Source organism: Aulonocara sp. 'chitande type north' Nkhata Bay, linkage group LG14 (assembly GCF_057382095.1).
Source record: "Aulonocara sp. 'chitande type north' Nkhata Bay isolate Kocher_YH1m ecotype deep benthic linkage group LG14, A_spYH_male_GT1.1, whole genome shotgun sequence".
Classification (NCBI taxonomy): Eukaryota; Metazoa; Chordata; class Actinopteri; order Cichliformes; family Cichlidae; genus Aulonocara; species Aulonocara sp. 'chitande type north' Nkhata Bay.
The window spans coordinates 28021760-28040011 of NC_141357.1; the positions used below are offsets into that span (position 1 = coordinate 28021760).

The 18252-nt window shown below is 39.3% G+C and overlaps 1 protein-coding gene across 2 annotated transcripts in view; it reads right to left on the reverse strand.

Moving 5' to 3' along the window:
• The window catches only part of lrfn1 (leucine rich repeat and fibronectin type III domain containing 1), a 137897-nt gene that overhangs the window by 16821 nt on the left and 102824 nt on the right, over window positions 1–18252 (reverse strand). For both annotated transcript variants that reach the window (XM_086261890.1, XM_086261889.1), the window contains one exon: window positions 17514–17619. The gene's annotated coding sequence lies outside the window, so the exon portion shown is untranslated. The remainder of the gene's footprint in view (window positions 1–17513; window positions 17620–18252) is intronic.

The following is an 18252-nucleotide window of genomic DNA, read 5'->3' on the forward strand; positions in this document are numbered from 1 at the left end:
AATAAAGAAAGAGGAGAAAAGATTATCAACAAATGTGCCATTTTCAGCTTGGTTTTCTGGCTCAGACTAGTACTGGAGTAAATGTCGCTCTGTATGAACAACAGATAAAATCTGTTGCTTCTTAAAAATGCTCTAAATTCTTCACACATTCACAGCACAGATCTGTTAAAGCCCAAATGCTGACATTTTCTTAAACATTCAGATGCTTGCTTAAAAAATGACTAAAAATAAGAGTGCAGAGATTGCTGTGAAAATGAAGCAGAAATAAGGTAGAATCTTAAACAGCATCTCCTATTGATGACTGCGTAGCTCGTCCCCGCTGCTGCCTACTTAATGCTTACACCCAGGTTTACATATTCAGTAAAACAGCTGCAAGGATCATAGTGCATCTTGGCAACTTTGAAGAAAGTCATAAAACTTGAAAACTGTGCTGTGAATCTTAATTTTAGCAGCCACGGGAGGAACAGTTTGCTTCTTCACCTGCTTGTACACACCCACATGTTGTATGTCCACGATAACACAGCTGGAAATTTTAATTAAGGACTTCCATGAATTCTCGTTACGTTACATAAATTGCCAGGAAGAGGTACAGGCTTTAAGAACTTGGAGCTGTTAATAAATCACAGAACAGTCATATGAGGTGAACGCACCTTCTAGTTTCACGAAAATTTAATATACTGATCAAGTATAGCTCCAATAATACTTGTCCTCTGTCACTATAATGTAGGTTTTAACTACTAACATTAAATCTTGCAGAAACACGCTATTGCCTATTGGTTATATAGAATGTTCTGATGTTTTACAGCCAAAAAGATAAGAAAAATTGTATTAACCATCATCAAATTTGTTACTAAACAATTTAAATCTTTTTACGATGTTTCTGGGCAATTATGGAGCATTTTGAAACATTTCCTAAAGGGCAAATTGGCTGTTAAGGTTGTATTTGTGGCAGCAGTGCATTTCAATAACAATAGTAGTTAGTTGTAGCATTTATGTCAATGTGACATTGAAGCAACGGTATACAAACAATGCATTAGTGTGTCCTTACCTCAGAAAAACATCTGCCCAGAGACAGTGCATTGTAAGGACATTTCCTGGACATGACTTTGTCAGGAAACTGTAAATGCCAATTAGACGATACAGACAGTGAACTACTGGCTGACCTTGTGTGACTCTTGTCAGGATGCAGGCATAATTATTGACAGCTGGAGTTCATTGGTGCCAGCTCTGTCTCCACCAGTGGACGCTGAAACCGAGGCTGCGTAGCCCCGGGGATTTCTGGTCACATCTCATCAATGGGGGTGGGGGGTTTGTGGGTGTTGTTGCAAACAGGAGGAGCATTTGCATATTATAATTACGTCTGCACGCAGAAGCAGTTTTCTCAATTACATCCCATTTAAAACTTTCAATGAAGAAGAACTGAGAAGCACAAGCTACTGCAGCTTCATGAACTAATTGTAACCGCCTCCCTAAACAAGGCAGCAAACATGATTATTACACCAGGAGTGAACAAGTATAGTCATAGATGCCACTTACTGATGGAACGCTTGGGTGATTGATTGTTACCCTTTACCTGCTACCTGTTCTTTTCAATTTGAATACCTCCCCTCAGAGATGTAATCAACTCTCAATAGCTGCTCCTGTAATTACAACATACTTTATTGATAATAAATATGCTTTAAAATATTAAACTTTCGAAGTTAAAAAGCAAAACAAAAAACAACTAATTATGAAAGTTGGTGGGGCATTATTTTTGACTGCAAAATGATAATAGCCTATATTTATACGTAAAAAGAGTAATCTAATGTATTGGAGGGGCGCCTTTTAATTATTGTTAATTAGGGTTTTAATTAATGTTTTCACATAATATCTACTTAAGTAATTTGTGGACAATCTCAGTGTAGCAGTAAACACTGAAAATCATTGTCAGGTTGGCAAAATTGTATTTTTTAACATTAGTCTGTTAAAAAAAGAGTAGAGTACAAAAGGGAAAAATGTTCATATTTACATTTCAGAAATGGAAATCAGTTTTTAATTTGACCGTTTTGAAATAACTGATTGATTCAAATAGTTGATTAATTGCAAATTGGGATTATCCACAAATAATCTCCAAGTCCTCGTTAAGCATTTTTTTATATTAGAGAATCCCTCAAACAACCAAAGGGTAAGTGATCTCCAGTGACACGTTCCTGTGATCATGTCAGTTAATTAGAATTAGAATAGAATTCAACTTTATTGTCATTGCACATGCACAGGTACAGGGCAACGAAATGCAGTTTGCATCCATCCAGAAGTGCTTTAGTGATATAGATATACTACAATATATATTAGCAATAATATAGATATGTAAGTATATTACAGAAATGGGTCTATTATGGTATGTTATAATGTACACGGTATGAAGTATGTTGTGAATATTCTATAACTATAAGTATGTACAGGCTGTAGTGAGTACAAGCTATGTACAGGATATGGACAGGATATAAATATGAAAAACTATACAGAATATGAAATAAATAACTTTACAGAAATCCGAGATATACAGCTATACAGAAATGGGAACTATGCAAGTTGTAAACAGTTGTAGGGTTAAAAATTATCGTATGTACAGAATGATTGTTTACACAGGGCTATACAGTAGTGCAGTTAAGATAAGTGAGATATGTGGATAATTTCTACAGAGGCTATATAAAGTGCTAGTGGTTGTGAGTGGTGGTTCAGTCCATGTTATTATTGTGTGTTTGAGGGTACAGTTGTCCATTGTGTGTGTGTGTGTATGTTCAGTCCATGTGTTAACGTGGGTCAGATGTCAGGAGGCAGAGTTCAGGAGTCTGACAGCTTTGGGGAAGAAGCTGTTCCGGTACCTGGTGGTCTTAGTCCGGAGGCTCCTGTAGCGCCTCCTAGAGGGCAGGAGGGTGAAGAGTCCATGTGATGGGTGGCTGGGGTCTCTGATGATTTTCCCAGCCCTTTTCAGACACCGCTTCCTGTAGATGTCTTTTATGGCAGGAAGTGGTGCTCCGGCGATGCGCTGGCCAGTTTTCACGACCCTCTGCAACGCCTTCCGGTCCGAGGCAGAGCAGTTCCCGTACCAGACTGTTATACAGTTGGTCAGGATGCTCTCGATGGTGCAACGATAGAAGTTCACCAGGATGTCTGAGGACAGGTGGTTCTTCCTCAGAGTCCTCAAGAAGAAGAGGCGCTGGTGAGCCTTCTTGACCAGCTTGGAGCAGTTGGTCGTCCAGGTGAGATCCTTGGAGATGTGGACTCCCAGGAACTTGAAGCTGCTCACACGCTCCACAGCCGTCCCCTTAATGTGGATGGGTGGATGTGGGTCAGCATTCCTCCTGTAGTCCACGATGAGCTCCTTGGTCTTCTTGGTGTTAAGCAGCAGGTTGTTTGTGTCGCACCACTCAGCCAGACGATCCACCTTAAGTAGACCTTTACCGCAGCAGACATTGGATATTTCGACATTTGACCAGTCAAAGTAGAGAAAGTACAGGCTGTAATCATGAACCAGCAGGTGAAAAAAGCAGGACCTTCCTCAGTGGAATGCAACCAATCATTAACATGCTCGGGGTTATATTCTTTCACAGACCCAATAGTTGAAGCAGGTGATCCATTTATCGAAGCTGGAGGTTCGATCCCCAGCTCCTTCAGTTTGCATGACTGTTTGACATGCATCTTGGGCAATACCCTGTAAAACTACAATTCATCCATCATGCCTCCAGCATTGTTTGTGTGTGTGCGAGACAGATAAAACCTTAAAGTGCACAGAATAATGGCATGGGTGAATTGGTGAACCTGGCTTGTAAAAGTGCATCATCATTAATGAGAGAAAAGCATTACATAAATACTAAACAATCTATTTACTATAATAGATTTCTTCACAGAATGCTTAAATACATACTCGCCAATTATTTGACTACATGATGCACAATGAAATGATTAAATATGGTGCTGTTCTAGTCAATTCACTTTTTGTATGAAATGCTTTTTTGTACAAATTGACCGCCCAGCCCCCCCCCCCAAAATAAAAAGCAAAAAATCCTGTGATTGCATCTGTTAGCTGTCATGACTAATAGAATAAACAGCGACAACTGATTGCCCTCTGATATAGAATGGCCACTTGCCTACTTTAGATGTAATGAGAGACATCTCACAGATCTTCACACCCAGATAAGAAGCCACGCTTTCTGTTCACGCTTTAGATTAGGAAAACGATGAACTGTTTGAAGCAGCAATACTAAGATACAAAAAAAAAAAATACTGTATTACATGAAAGCTAAAATCCCAAGCACAAGTACATGAACGCAAACTACGTCATCAGTAAGTTATCATATATAGTACATTTGGTGCTTTAATTTAGTTTTGTTTGGTGTACTCAGAGTGACATAAAAGATATATGAACATACACGCACCTTGTTACTATAGGGGCTCAGCCTACATTTGTTTCTGTTATTTTAGGAGATAGCATGTCCTGACATCCACAAACAGCTTGACAATAAACAGAGTGGCTGTTACTCTTTTCTCCATGTTGCAGTTTCACTGACACCTTCCAAGAGATTTCTAAAGTATTTGTCAAGAAAAAGGTGGAGAAAAAAAAGAGCACAGAGAAATATGCCATTATAAAAGCAGAAGCTGCTAGCAAGCAATAAGAGGACCGACTGAGAATCTGAACGACATCCATCTTATGGGATTTCTATATCTAGGCTTAGTTATTTTGAAATCCAACGTGGGTCAGTGACAAGCATTGGTGATTTACTAAAGCTCTACCAGCAAGGCTGTCTCTCTGATATGCATTTTCTGCATGTGGTGACACATTTGCTTCCTCATCCGTGCGTGTTTGTTCCCCGCACTTGATTTTATTCCTATCTTGTTGTTCTATATCATAGAAGCTCCATACCTTCTTCCTGCTGTGAAGAAGAGCTGAGCAGACCCTCTGAATTGGCCCCTTGTGATGCCACTTTGTGCTCGGGTGATGCAGAGGAATCCACACTTGATTTGAAATCCTCCTCCCAAGGCTGCTATATTGCATTGATCCTGCTCTGTATGTACCCTTGCAAGGTATTATGTATGCCTGTTATATGCTTTACTGCCACAGCAGACTCTTGCAAAAAGCCGATTTACACTCCACAGAGAAAATGTACCAAATGGCTGAACTTAAACCTTTCGCGGTAGAAATAAACTCTATTCGTTTTGCAAAAAAGGTAGCCGTGCACAGATCTATCATTACATAAGCTATTTCACATATTGAAGCTGGATGTTCTATACTAAAAGAACCATTTCCGAATGAAATAATGGAAACCATCATTTAAACACATGCTAGAATCACAGAAAATTCCCTTAAATCAAATGTGGAGAGATCTGAACATTGTTAAAATACAAAAGTAACTCACATACACTGTCACAGCAGAGTGCCACTAAGGATAAAACTACTTCATTTTACAACACAGCTTGGGTCTTTGGGGGATGGAATTTTCTCCCAATTTTAAACATTCCAACAACTACTGGGTGGATTACCAAGAAGTTTTGTACTGACATTCATGGACAGGGGATGTTAATGATTTTGACTCCTCCCACAGAGACACCATAAGTTTGACATTTGTGGTTTTGAGCGACATGTTTGAAAAACGATTAGATGAATAACCATGAAATTCGCTACAGACATTAGTATACCTTCTGGAGGGACTGTAATGAATCTGGAGATGCTTTAATTCGACCCTAGTGAACTCATTTCAAATTTAGCATGACATTTCCATTAGCCTCTGCATTGCTTTGTTCTTTGTGTTAATTAGCAAATTGTGAGCATGCTAACATTAGCGCAATGCAGCCCAGTTCACACTTTAAGTCTAAGAGAGATTTTTGTTGCTTCTCAATTAGACTCCAGTAGATACGTGATGTAGATGACCCCATTCATCACTTTTGCAAGTTGAATATTAAGTAAATTTCCACCGTGTACATTCCCCTTTCTGACTACAGTATAATTCAATTAACAAAAACAATCGAGATTTATTACCAACAGGATCCACCTGAATAAATCTACTGTAATAACTGGACGCAATAATCGGAAATTCATGCAGCTCTAATTGATATAGAGGACAATGTCCCAAAATCACTCAGGGCTGTAATGAGTGTGTGCTAGACCTCGGCTGAGGCAGCTACGGCTGCATGTCCCCACAAATAATGGACTGCGCATCTTCAGTTTGACACACTTCCTAGAAAAGCCAGAGCAAAGCAGGTTTAGGCAGAACTTTTGTCAAATATATTGAAGGTATCACTAATCCTGTCGGTGTCAAATAAAACACCTTGCAGTGTCAATACACAGAGAGTGGCAGTTCACACAAGATGTGGATTTATCTGCTGTTTAAGTGAACAATTGCTGCACTTACTACTGACCAGTCAATATGTCGCATTATAGGTTTGCTGAGACTCAGAGAAACGAAACAAAACAAAAGCAACCAACACCTGAATTCCACATATCGGCTCCTTTTTGCACTAGTATCACACGGCCATATGCACATTTGTGTATTTGCATGCTTTTCATCCTCCATATCTTTTCTGACTTTGTTTGGGGTTGGTTGCAGTGTGACAAAGTAGCGAAATGTTAATGCTTTTCTCTTATGTATTCCTCAAACTGAACAGTCATTTGTCCTCTCCGTTAGCTACAGCTAGAGATTAACACAGTGCTACACTCTGTGTAAAGACTTTCAAGTAAAGTTTAGATTTTCAAATGTAAACAGTTATGTAATTGCCACATAGACAACCTCAGAGTTTTTTGTGCTCACCCCCTGGGGGAGTTTAACATGTTATGCCTGGTTGCTAATACATCCTTCCTTTAATTATACAATCAAGTAAAAGAGACCTCTGGGAGGTTTTTCTTTAAACTGTGTGCACTCTAACACTTAGTTTACTTCCTTCCTACATAAAAAATGTGCAAAGATGAAGCAGAAAACTTAAAAACTTGCAACTCCCATGCTATATACAAGGATGGAGTACATAAAATATAAAATATGCGTGAATTCATCATTTATATACAGTCCATGAATGTAAGCCACAGAACGTACATGAATAGGCCAAACAGGTAAGAAACAGGTTGGGTCTTATAAATTTTTTTCCTGTTGCAGTTTCCTGCCAGTTCACCACATTGTTTAATGCAACCAACAAATTCACAGAGAATGCTTTGACTTATGGGTTTGTCACAGAACACGAAACTTCTTTCAAACAAATAAAAAGTTGGAAAAGCATTATTTCTGACCTCAACATAAAGGCTGATTTAAACCTACAGTATGAGCTCCAGCAGGTAATATTTAACAGAACAAGGAACAAGGCAATTTTTCTATTATTGATTCTGCACATTTAGATACACATTTTTAGCTACAGAAGGGCAACAGCTTTCCTTTACTGGTATGCACAACAGAGCTGTGCCATAAATCATAGCCAACCTTCAATATGGACACAAGAAGCAGAGTTCTGAATGTAAATCAAGCATACTCGCTTAATGCACGAAGTGTTTTCAAGACTCAGTGATGTTTTATAAAGTGATAAAATGCAGACATAGAAATGTGCATTTCTTACTCTGTGATTACCTTGTTATAAGTAAATTTCTATATAAATAAAGCTCTGTTATTTATTCATTATTTTGTGAAGTAACTATAGCAAACCATTAATGATACAACCTGAAGTTACAGAATAATAATTGAATGATTGATGGAGCTTGAAAATCAATGTTAATACAGTGAGTAAATTTTACCCATTGGCGGTTTAAGGTATACAGCAATCCCCGAACAAATGAGTTCACATGACAGTGACACAATGACAATAAATTATTTGCATTTTAATGCATTAGTAAAAGAATGAAAATAATTATGATCCATGCCAATCCAGTAAGTGTAGCCAGTGATTTAAGTAGGGGCAATTTAAAAATAAAGTCTTATGTGTATTCTCTGAGCAAGTCCTTGTTTGACTTTTTCCTCCAATTACATTTGTTTGAGTTAAATCAGGTCACTGTGTTTCATTCGTGACACATTAGAATAATTAGTAATAATATGAGTGAAATGTTTAGTATGATTGCAGACAAAGTCATGCTTCACTTTCTGAGTCCCTAATCAAAAACCTTTCGGGCCTGTTATTCAAGACTGAAAGGCATATTTAGTTCTTTCCTATCACTTACGTAATTATTTTTTATCTATATTCTTTTTTCATGGAAGTTCACAAAGTTAATGTGACTGAATCCCCATATAACTGTCATTGACATTCTCTATAATGAAAAGCCACTGTTACATAAAACTGATTACCTGCTGTGTAAAATTGCCAATTTTTATAGACTTCCCAAAGGCAATTAAACTGATAAAAACTGTTCTTAAATTTGAACTTTAATTTTTAAATCTTTTTACAATACAATTCACAATTAGCCACTAAGCTATACGTTCAATTTAACTTGTTTAATTTTTTTAACCTTCAAAATACACTCACGGCATTAGGTGCACTGTGCTAGTACCGGGTTAAACCTTCTTTTGCCTTGAGAACTGACTCAAATTTTTTGTGGCATAGATTCAGCAAGGTGGCATCAAACAGTTGCTGCAGATTTGTCAGCTGCACAGCACCGGTGTGAATATCACGTTCCAACACATCCCAAAGACGCTCTATTGGACTGAGACCGTGGTGACTGTGAAGACCATCTGAGTACATCGTCATGTTCAAGAAACCAATATGAGATGATTTGAGGTTTTCAATGTGGCAGTTATCCTGCTGGAAGCAGCCATCAGAAGATGGGTACACTGTGGTCATAAAGGGCTGGGCATGGTCAGCAATAACACTCAGGTAGGTTGTAGCATTTAAACGATGTTCAACTGCCACTAAAGGGCCCCAAGTGAGCCAAGAAAATATCCCCCACACTATTACACCACCAGCAGCAACTACCCGAATTGCTGATACAAGCCAGGATGGATCCATTCTTTCATGTTACTTATGGCCTATTCTGACACTTTTGTCTAAATGTTGCAGTAGAAATGGAGACTCATCAGACCAGGCAATGTTTTTCTAGTCTTCTAGATTTTGGTGTGCTCCGCTTTCCTGTTCTTACCTGTTTAGAGTGGTGTTTGTGCTACTGTATCCCATCTGTTGCTCTTTTGCAAACCTTGGTTGTAAGGAGTGGTTATTTGAGTAACTGTTGCCTTTGTATCAGCTCAAACCAGTCTGGCCAATCTCCTTTGACCTTGGGCATTAACAGAGCGTTTTCACTCAGAGACTTTCCCCCTACTGGATATTTTAATTTTTTGACCATCCCTGGAGATGGTTGTGTGGGAAAATCTCAGTAGATCACGAGTTTCTGAAATACTCAGGCCAGCCAGTCTGGCACCAAGAACCATACCACATTCAAAGTCACTTATATCACTTTTCTTCTTAATTGTGATGCTAGGTTTGAAATTCTATGGGTCATCATGTCCACATGCCTAAATGCATTGGAGTGCTGCCATGATACTGGCTGATTAGATACATGCAGCTGAACAGTCGTTCCTAATGATTTGGGGATGATTGTTGATATTTCCTATTAATATTACAAAATAGACTGATGGAAATAATTGTAAGGTACAGGAAGCATTACATACTGTACATGTAGTAACTTTGCCACCAGCTACAGTCAGTTCATTACTGGTCATTGCGGTTGTGGCTGTACCATAAGTAATTAGCTCACAACCTATTTGATGAAAGAGGAAATTGCCCTTTTTTTCCTGCCTCTAGTTAATTAGTAAAATTGATAAATTAGGTGCTGAACCAAATTGCAGTCCAAAAGCTATCACATTAGGAACAAATTAAGGCTGAGAAAGCAGGACATTGGGATGCATGGATTTTTTTTGTTCCATTTTATCAGAAAAAATGTGCATTTACAATCCCATCGTAAGAAATTTTTACACATGAATAAGCCACTCTCCCAAATGGATGCTGAATAAACACCAATTTATTCTTAAAACCACAGCAAAACAAATGTAACAAAGAAGAAGAAAAAGCAAAAGGAAATTATGTAAACAAAGCAGCTGCCTTAGATTTATATTCTCATAGACGAATTTATGATCACATCCCAGGTTTGATGCATGATCTTAAAAAGACGGGGCACTGCAAGAGTTTGTATTTTTGATTTAGTCCTTTGTGCTGGTAGACTTGCTTGTGTAGACTTTGCTAATTCTTTACTCCTGGTGTGATCTTTCATCTGAATGAATTACGGGGGGGAATCACCTGCTAACTAGCGGAATACATAACAAAGAGGTATAGTCAGAACGACATACCTTTAATTTGTTTGCTATATTGTGACTGATAATTCTCATATGCTGCTGGAGCCAGGCACAAAGATTAAAAATGTGTAGCTGTAAAAAATACGACACCATTAGTGAATGCGACTGAGGTAGTTCCCAACACTGCATTTCTATAATTTACTTCATGCACTAACACAAACTATAATCTTGGACAGCAGAGGCAACCTGCTCAATCCCATTATTGAACTTTAATATAGCTCCATCCATGCCAGTTGTCCATAATACTACACCCAAGCAAGCTTATTGTGCTGCCAGGTCCACTTATAACATCCCTGCCTCATGTGCAGCTCCTCCTCCTCCTTCTCACTCTCCTCTGCCTATGAGCCAATGCAAATTACAGTAACAGCTTGGACGTGAGTATAATCTCAAGTGGTGCGAGCTGGGCTCCATGCAGGCAGATGGAAGCAGAGACTCTGCCAGGCCTCTTTAGGGGCTCCCACTCTCTCTCCAGCATGGTAGACAATGGAGGAGCTGTGGCTCGCAACCAGCTTCTCGTCTGCCACTATCACGCAGCCTCCTCCCATCCGCTGTATTTGGTAAATGATATGAAACGAAGGGGGACGCCTTGTTTAGACCAATGTGCAGATGGACAGCAAAACTGGCAACATTATATCACAAGCCACTTACGGTATGTAGCAAAGGGTAAAACTCAAGGAAAGACGTTCACATTTATGATGACAGAGAGGGAAAGGAGAGCATTAGGGTTTGTATCTTTGTCTGTTTCTGCACAGGAAGTGGCAGAGATCTTTCCCTTGAGCTGTCGTAGGTATTTATAGATAGCACTTTAGATAAACAGCCTTATCCATTTGCATAAAAGATGTAACCAAAACAAAAAATTTAAAGAAAAGGCATTATTTTCCAATCAGCGCAGCATATTATGTATCAAAGCAGTTCCAGTGAGAATGCCACGACTTCCCAAAGTTTCCTGGTGTGTAAATAGACATCTGTATAATAATATTTATATCATATATATATATATATATATATATATATATATATATATATATATATATATATATATATATATACACACACACACACACACACACACGCACAAACACTCTAAAGCATAATTAACTTGAGCCTGGTTGAGATGTGTTTTGAGACCGAGTTCCCTCAAAGAAACCAATTTAACTTCAAAAAGGTTTTCCTAATACTTGAGCATGCCTCTGTCTGCATTACTGAACTTTTATCCACTGTTTCTAATTTCAGCATCTTCTGCCAAGAATGAACAGAAGAGTTTGTCTTGCTCCATTTCTCGTGATGCTCTGCTGATTTCCGCAACAGTGAAAGAAAAATCTTTCTTTTTTTCATGAAAGAGAACCATGAAGAGAGATATTGTCTGTAGTTACAGATACCTTTTTAGGTTAAGAGCCTGCCTGTTTGGATCCAGGCACTGCAAAAAGAGTTCCATCAAAGTGTAATGCACCTTTTATTTTGAATGAATGAGCTCCAGGGTTTACACTTGCATGACAACAGAGATCAGAGTTTCTCTTGTTTTGCTGCTCTGGGAGACAGGGTTGTTTATGCTCACAAACACTGATTGTGCTATTCTTGGCCATTAATGTAAATTGATTCTTCTACTCAGTTATGCTCCTTGTAATGAGCACGTTTATATGATAGGGTTGTACTTCCATGTCTCATTTAAAGATGCCTCTCGTTTTCTGATCACATAATAGCGCAAAGGAGGAAGCTTTAAGACAGACATATGTGCCTGCAGAAGCTCACAGAATGCCCTCTCTGCTGTATGCATGCATAACAACAAACAAAAGAACAAAAGAATCTGATGTATGAAGAAATCAATACACTATGAATCAGCCGTGTGCCAAAATGAGGATGTTTAAGTGACTCAGTCTTCAGTGTGTTTGCCAACCCTGACTGCATCTGCACTAACAAAAAGAGAAAGCGAAGCACAGAGAAAACACCAAGACGCTGAGCACAACTCCCCTGAAGCGACGCGTCTATTTTATCTACCTTGTGCTCGCACGCATGCAGGTGTGTTTGATTTTTACTGTATTTTCTCTATTATTTTTTAAAAGAACAACAACAAAAAAAGCTTCAGCTGCACCACCTCAAATTTCCCTTATAATTTCAAGATGTGCTTGACACAGGGTGTATGGCTTAATTTGTGCAAATGATTACAGATGCAGTAACAAGAATCAGGTGCAGAGGAGGATATCTCAGCATGGTAATATGTGCTGTAAACATTCAGAATACCCTGAGCTGCTACTTGACACTGCCTGTCACTGCTTTGAATGCTCGATATTCCAGGAAACACTCACTGCAAGCCTCACATTACCTTGAAAAGAGAAACAGACCACCAGACATAAGACAGGGAAGATGTGCACTGGAATTTTGAATATGGGAAGGCAACTACTTGACCTACTCCTCACTCTTCCCTCGATCCCCGATTAGAAAAAAAAAAAATATATATATATATATATATATTATTCACTACCTACTTTCAGAACACTCAGTTTGTAGTGCCATAATTTTCTGCAAGCAGAGATGAGCTGGTGGGGAATCCTGTTGTTCCGCCTCTTAATGGCCTCAAACTTGACAACCGGGATTAAACTGCACTCAAAAGAGCAGCTGGGAGAAGATGTCAAAAGAAAACATACGGGCCAAATTACTGTACTTTTACAACACAAATTGCTTTTATTTGACAGGAAAGGAGTGAATTCAAATCTCTCAAAAAGGATTAATTAAACTATGGGAATTATTTGCTTTTTTTGGGACACAAAACAGAACAGGATGTCTGGCGGTGCACAAAATATGCAGAGTTATGCAGGGTGTCTGCTGTAGATGCTGCTTGTTAGGAGTACAACGCAGGGTGGGGGGTGGGGGCACTGAAGGGAACAGCACTTATGTTCAATTCTGTAACACAAGCTGGCTAATTGGCATTGCCATGCCATTCCCTTTGAACCCACAGAGGACAAGTGGGAGCCATTATATTTCTTTGTTCTCAGCACTGTGCGATACCCCCTGACCACTGAAACCACAGGAGTTCTGACCACAGAGGGTCAAAGGCAGGCAATATCATTCCACCTCCCACTCCTCACCTTAATGAATTCCGCCAGGATCATAAACCAGACTTTCACCTAAAACTAGGCCCTCAGCAGAGTTCACTTACCGGCAGCAAGCCGGATCAGATATCATATGCCTTGATGTAGTGCTATGACATTTTCAGGATGAACACCTACTTGAGTCTACCAAACAGTTGCTAAGGGGATACTGGTACCTTCTGGACTTCAGATGCACACAATTATTCTCAAATGACTGCCCTCTGAACATGGAGCACACACCATTAACTCTATCCTCTTGTGTGTTGGGTTTTAATTAATAGTTTCATGCTATATAATGTACAGCCGTAACACGAAACTGTGTTCATGTCCTGCTGCAGCATTTTGAAGAGTTAGTTAGAGCTGCAGTCAATTACACTACGACTCCAGACAGAGCCTTCTTTTGTACTACACATGGGTCACATTATTTGAAATATTGGGCAGAGTTATATAAAGACCACAGAAACTGCCAGGTTGGTGGGGTTTGCTTTTAAGTCTCGAGAGAATACTGATAATCGGCACAGCCCCACCCCATTTTATTTTCTTTCTAAACTAAATTTATACTATCATGTTTCCTTTCTGGCTAGACATATAGAATGTTTCTATCATAGCTAAAAATGGTACTTTGGCCATTAACCTCTTAAAACCTGTCAATTACCAAGTTTCTATTCAAGCTTTTATTTGCAGTTTTCTAACTGCCATTAGCATGGAAAGACTGAATGACTTCTTAACTCTTAAAACTTTGCACTTCTTAGTATTCCAAGTCCAGACTTGTGAACAGTTAAAACACCCACTGTGCTTATCAGTTACATGTGGCAGTTTAGCATTCCGACTCTGCGTTAACATGTACATTATATCCATTAATGTCAAATGTAGATCAATGCAAGCTCTACAGACTGTCCATAAACCTCCTACTGTGTGAAAAGGTTACTCACCAATTAGTAACTTTAACACTCATCCTACTGTGCAGACCCCAAAGGTATACTTTTTTCATAGTAGTTTTATGCTACCATTTCAGGTTATGTGACTTTTGTGACTTCTGTGACTTTTTTCAATACATTTTTGCCATGAGCCCTGAATTAAAATATCATATAATATCAAGAGGAATAGTGGTGCTCTGTCAGTCAATTTAAAGAAGAATGACTCCATTGCTGCATTCATCATCTGGATGATAACTCGCCAAAGTGGAAGTTATTAGAACATTGGTAGAACAGATCAGGGCCGTGCCCTGGTGATGCCACACATGAAAAAGGAGAGCTGATTCTGCTAGATTGTGAACCCCTTAATCCAAGCAGAAATGACCCTCCTGGGAGTGAGGGGAGCTCCACCCGCTGATGCAAGTGTTTAATGCTTGAAAATGGTGTTACCTTTGCTCATGAACCACAGACAGGAAGGGCACAACTGTTTGTTGCTCCTGTCATAAGCCAGCATGCCCTGAGAATAGCATGAGGGAAATTGTGTGCTAGAACTGCCTTTAGTGTGTGTTTAGCTTTAATTGGTTTTAGTTGTTTCCTGTCCCTATACAACCACATTGAGAGCTTGGTTTGCACTGCCAATAATAATCTTCGCCAGGGCTGCCCTTAGTCACTGATACTTTTCAGAACATTTATGGACAAATTTTCTAGCTACAGCAAATGGGTGGAGAGGATCTGGTAAGGTGGTCCCTGATTTCTGTGGATTTTATTATTAACTCTTCATTTATCCAGGTATAAATCTAATTGGAATTCAAATCTCATTTCCAAGAGAGACCTGGCATCATTGCATCAGATGATGAGGTTTTCTTAGCTTCATCAGGTGGTGATCTCCAGCTTGCACTGAGTGTGAAGCATCTGGGATGAGTCTGGTCAGAATCTGGGTCGGAGAAGAGTTGCTTCCCCAAGTGGAGGACTTTAAGTGTCTCGGGATCTTGGTTACGTGTAAGGAAAGTAGAGTAGAGTAGAGTGGGAGAATGACAGACAGATTGGTGCCTCATCTGTAGTGATTTAGAAGCTGTTCTGATCTGATGTGGTGAAGAGAGGGCAGGGCATGAAAGCGAAGCTGTCGATTTACAAGTCGATCAGTGCTTCAGTCCTTGTTTTTGGTCACGAGCTGAGCTGTGGGCAGTGGCCAAAAGATCGTGGATACCAGCAGCGGAAATGAGTTTCCTCCAACGCGTGTCTGGGCTCAGCCTTAGAGATAGGGTGTGGAGCTCAGTTATTCAGGAGGAGCTCAGATTAGAGCCACTATTGTTCTTCAATAGGAGCCAGCTGAGGTGTTACGGCCATGTGACCAGGATGCCTCCTAGGTGAGGTGTTTTGGGCTTGTAAGAGAGGTCCCTGAGCAGACCCAGGACACACTGGAGGGATTACATCCCAGGGCTGCCTGGCGTTTTTTGTATTTATTTCGATATTTTGTATCGGGGTCAAAATGACTCCAATTGGCTTCATCAGAAAAATACATTAAGAGCTGAGACTACAATCAAAGTTTGGTAAATAGGCTTTCAGATAATAATGTGGCTTGTAGTTAGATAAAAACTGTAAGTCGTATTAAAGAAAAGCACACATTTCGATTACAAATACACAAAATATTGTTAACTTTACAAAATTAATGCTAGACATTTTTAGATGACATTACATAAATAATAAAGCTCTCTCTGAGAACAAATATTTTTCTATTATTATTATTTACTATTATAGCGGCTATATTTATATGCATGTTGAATATGCTGGATAAGAGCTTCTTGACTAAGCAATATTTATCCAGCAATCTTTTTACTTTCTCTCACACATTTCTGCGCTGATGGCAACCCTGTAGACATTGCACTTGCTGTGTAAATCTATTTACACAGTTCCACAGTTGTATATCTATTTCTTTATCATCATCATCACCTTTTTATCGTCATTCTCAAGTCCTCCAGCGAACCGACTGTACCGGCCGTTTGTTAGTGTCATCTACTAGGGCTGCACGATTTTGCATAAAATGAGAATCACGATTTTTTTTGCTTAGAATTGAGATCACGATTCTCTCACGATTTTCTTTTCCAATATAAATATTTATTGCACTTATTAACTGCACATCAACTTCGTAACAGTTGAGACTGAACATAAAAACAATAAATAAACATAAAAACAACAAATGTCTCACATTTTGTCGTTGCTGCAAAATGTTGTACTGCTTGTAATTCCGTCTCCACCGTTGCCCGACACTGCGTGTATAGAGCAGGTAGTGCAACATTTTTAAAATAGTTGCGGGACGGCACTGTGTAGCGTTTGTCTAGGGTGTTGATCATTTTCCTAAATCCCTCGTTTTGCACAGTGTTGATGGGAGCCATATCTTTGGTCAGGTGATAAGTAATAGCCTCCGTAATTTCTTTGTGCCTGCGGAAGTTCGACGTGTATAGGGAAGCGCTGCATAAGGTTCCCGTTATTGATGTTTGGGTGGTTGACCGGGACGGATTTTCTCCTGTCACTTTCTTGGCCTTTACAGCTTCGTCATCTCTCACGTGCTCTCCGTTGTTTTTCCCTGCCAGCTGACTTCTGTATCACGTGGTATAAGGCTCCGCCCTTGTCATTTGTTGAGCAGGAAGAGTGAGCGCTTGTTTTCATGCAGCTTATGTCCCGGATCAAAATGCGGTACAATCGTCAGCTTTTTTTTCTTCTTTTCTTTTCTTTTTTTAAATCGTTGTCATTTCGAAATGAGATCGCACATAAGTATGAATCGAGATCGCGATTTTCTAACGATTAATTGTGCAGCCCTATCATCTACGTAAACAGGAGTCATGTTATTTTAAAAATGACCAGTCTGACGATTTTCTGGGAGAAGACAATTTTGTGTCGTTGCCCAAGTACACTGGAAATAGACAAATAAGATAAAGCCAGAAAAGAAGATTCAGAGTCAACAGACTCGATGCATATGGTTGTTGCCTAACTGTGTAAATCAAATGCTGCCAAACAGTAGGAGACAAGAGGAGAATAAATATTAATATTTTACTCAGTTATCCTCTGGCCCTGTAGTGCCACTGAATCTTCTGACATAGCACTCCATTTAAATCTGCTGATGTATTACTGCTAACAACATTTTCAGCATAGTTAAAGCTGCTCCCACTAAGCAGGGAGCTGCTTAGAGTCAATATGCAGTGACTTGAAAAACATGGCAAACTCACCAGATATCAAGCCCTGGTCTCCATTACAGGTTCCACATCAGCATCCTGATCAGCTAACAGTCAAAGACTCAGGGCCGAGGCAGGCGACTCCCACAGGAAAACACCGCTGGGGAATAAGGAACATGCTTTAGCATTTTGTTAGAATTAGGACATAATGCAGCTGTAGAAAGCTTTAGTAAAAAGCCTGCCAGAGAAGTGGTTGTTTTAACACATTTTGGGATGTTTATCATGTACTTCTAGACAATATTCCAGTGAAGGAGGCAATGTTTCTCAACACACTAGAGAGGCAGTCATACATTCATAATCTCATTGACTGAGCTTGCTCCTTTTTCCACTTGGCAGCTTTGGGTGCGATATGAACGCTGATCTGATTATGAAACAACAGGAAAGAAACATAAGCAGCAGAAAAAGGCACCAGAAAAACAGAGTTGGAGATACCATGACTATGAATGTGTGTCCTGTCATTAATATTTCACTGCATCATTGTAGCTCAAGGAGAACAAAGTGTAAAGGGGAGCATAATGAAAAATTTATCCTATTTTGACACAACTTGGAATTTATCTGTACTAAACACAGACTGGGTTCAGGATGAAAAAAAATAAGGTGATAAATGCCTCCAAAAAAATTACTGGATGCTTAAACGCAAGGTTATTGCTGCACTCTGCAATATCTGATGAAGACGCATGGGGGTTTGTAACTCACTTAAGAGGCTATTTTTACCCAAACATTCACTTTTTTT